Source organism: Asterias amurensis, chromosome 3 (assembly GCF_032118995.1).
Source record: "Asterias amurensis chromosome 3, ASM3211899v1".
Taxonomy (NCBI): Eukaryota; Metazoa; Echinodermata; class Asteroidea; order Forcipulatida; family Asteriidae; genus Asterias; species Asterias amurensis.
Window position 1 is genome coordinate 5,837,345 of NC_092650.1, and position 6,000 is coordinate 5,843,344.

Consider the following 6,000-nt stretch of genomic DNA (forward strand, 5'->3'; position numbering starts at 1 on the left):
AGACAGCACAACCACGAGAAACTCTTCTTCAACACACTGTCCCCACTCGCCCGTGGCAAGTTGTCGGTACTGACCTGTTCTTCTTCGAAGGTGATAATTTTCTCATCGTGGCTGACTACTACTCAAAGTTTCCATTCATCCGGAAGCTACCAGTGCCATGCACAAGCCAAGCAGTTGTAAACGCCACCAAACAAATCTTCGCCGAACAAGGTATCCCTGAGAGAGTTGTCAGTGACAATGCCAGACACTACGACTCAAAACAGTACAAAGATTTCTCCGTCTCATGGTGTTTTGACCATATCACTTCTTCACCCCACTACCCCAGATCCAACGGTTTCATCGAGCGCACAATCCAAACAGTCAAGAAAACCATACGAAAGGCTCGATCCAGTGACAGTGATGTAAATATGGCACTCCTCTGTCTTCGAACGACCCCAGTTGACCATACTATTCCCAGCCCAGCTCAAATCCTCTACAACAGAAAACTCAGAGGCAACTTACCTGCGAAAATCCGCAACTTCCTCGCAGCTCGTGACAAGATCCAAGAGCGTTTGTATGAGCGTCAGGGTACCCAGAAACAATACCATGACAGACAAGCCAGAGATCTCCCTCCCCTACGGTCCGGTCAAACCATCTCCATTCTTGACCCCAACAGTGGCCGTTGGACACCAGCCACTGTAGCGGAGAAATGTCATGAACCGAGGTCATACATAGTCCGCACCCCCAATGGAAGTATCCTCCGTCGCAACTGCAGACACATTCGTGACTTGGAACCAGTCAAGAAGCGAGTGACCTTTGACATTGACCCTCAGACACCCTCACAGTCATCGCCCCAACCTCCAGTCACCACCCCCCACGTGTCAACACACCAACCCCACCACCTCTCCATCAACCAACGGTTCAACATCCAGAGTACAAAACTCGCTCTGGAAGACTTGTGCGGAAACCTGAGAAACTCTCTTTGTGAACATTAAACACTCCATCATGATGCCACCCATGATATACTCAAACTTTTACTAAACAAATTTTTCTTGCAAAAACTGATACTCAGTTTCTTACAAAAAACTCTTCTTTTTGACAAAACCAAAGTTTCTTTTATTTAAACCACACCAGACTCCTCTAGCAACCAAAGACCACAATGCTTCAAACTTTTGAGTTCATTCACAGAAAACTTTTTATTTTATTTCTAAACCTCATGTGATAGACTGGAAAAAACCTCCAGTGGAATCCTAAAATACAGGATCATTAACCAACCATTTTTCTACGGATGAATGCAGTTGATTCATCATTAATTTGATCAAAGAGCACAAAAACCTGTGTTCAACATTATAATTTTGTTGTATTTAAAATCTGTGATTTTACACTGTTCTTGGATTCAAATTTTTTTTTTTTAAAGGGGGATGTCACATATCCACCCGCCAACAGAGGGCGGTGTTATTCAACATGGCTGATTAAACAGTTGTAACAGCTCAGAAGTCTCCTCGTTCCTCAATCCTTATTTAGGCCACATGCCAACAGTCGCCCCGGCCTACTTTTGCACGTAAGTAAACCACGGGTATTATCCTGCGAATGCAAATCAAATTTTTAAGTCACTGTTGTTTTCGCAGCGAAAGTTTTGCAGGAGTTGAGCACAATTAGTCAATGTAGCGTTTTTTTATTGGGAACTGTGACGCTCAAGAACGCATTCTTTGCTAAGCTGTTAAATACGCTTCAAAAAGTGCACCTTTAATTAATGCCGCGTCACGTGACCCCGATGACGTCATTGATCTGAAACTTCACACATGATGCCTGCCTGACAGTTAACGTGTGTGTACAATTTGAAGTGATTACAAAAAAATTCACCACAGACATCTTCAAAAAGTCAATTTTTAAGAGTTTTTAACCTGCCGCTAGAGGGCGCTGTTGCAATGTGTGACGTCATCAAAATTTTGTTTAAACTGCCCACCCTTGCTAGACACTTACGTCCTTGGGCAACTTCATAACTTTTATCACTTTTGAGTTACAGGGCACTTCCGTTTTTGGCCCGGTTCGACCGGAAGTAGATGTCATGTTAGGTCACGCACACGAACAAAAAATGAAGACCTAATTTTTCCCTACCCAATCCCGCAAACAGAAACCTACGGTCTCTTTTGGCTGATTTGATATAGATTTTCAAACATTTAACATAAAACACCTTTAAGATGACGTCACGTGACCGGTGATGACGTCATCATGATATCATTACCTTAGGATCATTATTGCACCATACCCTTCGATCCCTGAAAGTTTCATTGCAATTGCTCTTTAGGAACTTTGCAAAAAATCGCGAGTTCGGCCTCGGGAAACAGGTCCCTCTTCTGGTCACTCAAAGTCCCTCGGGGGAAAAGACGTACACTAGTTACCTCATTGCCAGTCAATAGCCCTTTTCACACTACAGAGCCATTTCCCGGGGAATAAACTCCCGGGAAAATCCCGGGAGTTTTTAACCCCACCGCCACCCCAGCAACCGTTCTCACTATCCCAATTTGGTAACTCCCGGGAGTACTTTTCCCCAGGAATATGCACGGTCGTTTCACACTTACGATCAAACCCCAGGAAATGTGGTAAACAGGTCAGCCCATGCGGAAGTTACCAATGTTTGTTCACGGAGGTCCGTTCCCACAATGCCACACGGCCGGCTGCAAAATCCTTGCCACATGCGACCCAAAACGGCTGCATGTGTGTATTTGCATGTTGTTATACCAATATTTTTGTGATTACGGCGGAGAAGAAGTCTTGCAGTTCGGGGAAGACGTCACTGACGGCTTGTCAGGAGAAGACGATTGCTGTGACAGTGTTTTAAAGACATCGGTATAACAATCGGATGGAATTTGTCGTGCGATTGACGAGTTTCATGGCACTTGCTGGAAGTATTGGTCAAAGGTCAATCTGGGCTGCCAAGAAGAGCGGCCACTGGTGGGAGCAAGTTGCTATTAGAAAATGCGAAAGGGAGCTTCTTCTTTTTTTTGAGAACTGTAATTGAATGGACTTTTGTGTCCGTGTTTTACCCAGAGGTTTTGTGTTGGCATTCATCTCAATTTTTGCCTGTTCACACTATAGTTATTTCGCGGGAAATTCCCGGGAACTTTTGGTTGATCTGTTCACACTACAAAAATACTCCCGGGAATTTTCCGGGAAATGACGTTTTCCCAGGAAATAATTAACCCTGCTCAGGGGCAGGGTTAAGGGATGCAACCCTGGGGTAAGGCATAATAATTTTCTGAATGGCATTTTCGAAGGATTGCATAATAATGTCCATGATGTTATGGCCAAGGTAATTAAAGGTTTTATAGAAAAAATACCGCATGGTCGATTTTGCACAATCTGACAATAGCTGTAGAAAGAAGAAGAAGCAATCTTCCCTTCTAACACCAACAGTGCTGTTTTCCCATTGTGCAAAGAAAGAACACTGAATAGGCTTTAACCCTACATTGGCTAGCATTTTTTCATGGCTTCATATAGACTTTTAAATGTATGTTTCTTCTTGAAAAACAAAACAATTATCCTACCGACCTATAGTCTTTTTTTTCCCAAGGTTTTCAGTTTTTACCTGCAATGGGCAGGGGTCCGTTCATATCCAGCTTCACGCAGGCAGTCAGCCAATTTTGAGAAAACTTTCCCGTTTCTTGTAGGCCTATATGCCCATCTAGCTGTTTTTGGACTGCATCGTAGGCCAAAAATGCAACTAGTTTCAAAGTGTTATCATCACTCCATCGGTCACTTCTACCCATCGTAAGAAATTGAGCAACAAATTGAACTAAAATATTTACTGTCAGGTGGTAGACAGCAATGTCGATCGAAGAACTCAAATCTGACTCTGGACAACAAAAGTCCACCAACGGCCAAGTACAGGTAAATAAGAAATACCATACACACATGGCGTGTGTACGAGAAGGAAGCTTGTTTACGCCAACTATTTATTCTATTCCTATTCCATTCACGTGGTCAATTTTTTAATTCATATATTTATTTGTAAATTACAGATGTAATTCACTTTTATTTTCGTACCTAAACGTAAACACTTTCAGAAGGAGAAAACAAAAAGGGGCTATTGTTACGACGCGAATTATTTGGAGCGCTATTTTTGACGTCTGTACCGTACTAAAGTTGGTCTAAGTCCACTTAGACCGGTTCGGGTTCAACTTTTGTGCGTGTGAACGCAAATAAAGTTAGACCGGATCGGGTTTAAACCCCAAAACTTAAACCGTCCAGCGAGGCGGTCTAAGTCTAAACCGGTTCGGGTTTATCTTTTAACACTGCGTGTGGACAGAATGACATCCGGTTTTAACTCACAACCGACGACCCATTGTGTGGTTCAATGCACACGCCCGGGACCCGGAGTGCTTGTATACGGTTTCTGTTGCCTCTGATGCTGAAAAGCACCGAGTATTTATATTACTTTCTTGCCGCTTACCGAGTTGGCGAAACCCTCTCGATCGGTGTATGCAGTTTAACACAGGCCCACGCCCATGATTTATTAAATTCTGAAACAAAATTATATTTTCCAAGCTTTTTTTGTTGAGTGTCCTACAATAAATTGAAACTGTTTTTTCATGCGTATACTACGAGCGCAGCGAAGAAGCATATTTTGTAATGCTTCTCACATGTACAGCGCTGCCATCCCATAGTGATCACTCTCTGATATCCCATAGTTATCCATGACCGATCCCGTGGATGTGCCTTTCTATTGCCGTCACCGTTACTAGCGTGCTGTACTTTCAATCTAGGAGAATGAACTGCAGTGGGCGCGAGGCTGTGTGTAGGGGAAATTCCCTACGCCAGCAATATCACCACGTTTTTGGGAAAATACTGCAAAGTACATGTATTGACGCAACTTGCACGTGTGTAGTTGTGTTTATGAACGAATTGGAATAAAAATCGCGGCACCAGCTCTTTTGAGAGATCGCAACTTCCAATCGATTGAAGTACAAACTAAAAGTATTTATTAAATCGGAAACAGTGGTATAAAACAAAACACAAAAATGAAACGTGTTCTGTTTCATGGAATATGGACAATATTTTGGTGAGTTTTCTCGGCGGTTTGTATCAATATTTTGTTTGGTTAAAAAATAATTTCGAGTCGTGTTCATGTTTGTTTTAAGTGCCCATATCCTCCCAACGGTAAAACTGTTACCGCGTTCGATTGAGCCATTTGTATCAAATTATGCTCTGATGATCATCCAGGGCATGGGGCACTCAGTATCTTGGCATACTCGGTGCGTGAATCTGATGAATAAAACCGGATGTTAGAGCAACGGGGTCGCGTCTACTTTGACCTCTTAAAACCGAAGATAAACCGGATCGGGTTTAACTCTGTGCTGTCTGAACGCAATGGGTTTTTATTTTTACGACCACCCCCCGCTGCTCGTAAAAGTTAGACCGGTTCGGGTACATACCCTGGGTATGTTCAGACAGCGTACTAACTTAGACCCGAACCGGTCTAACTTTTACGAGCAGCGGGGGGTGGTCGTAAAAATAAAACCCCCTTGCGTTCAGACAGCACAGAGTTAAACCCGATCCGGTTTATCTTCGGTTTTAAGAGGTCAAAGTAGACGCGACCCCAATGCTCTAACATCCGGTTTTATTCATCAGATTCATGCACCGAGTATGCCAAGATACTGAGTGCCCCATGCCCTGGATGATCATCAGGGCATAATTATTGGATACAAATGGCCAAATCGAACGCGGTAACAGTTTTACCGTTGGGAGGATATGGGCACTTAAAACAAACATGAACACGACTCGAATTTTTTTTTTTTAAACAAACAAAATATTGATACAAACCGCCGAGAAAACTCACCAAAATATTGTCCATATTCCATGAAACAGAACACGTTTCATTTGTGCGTTTTGTTTTATACCACTGTTTCTGATTTAATAAATACTTTTAGTTTGTACTTCAATCGATTGGAAGCTGCGATCTCTCAAAAGCTAGTGCCGCGATTTTTATTCCGATTCGTTCATAAACTACACACGTGCAAG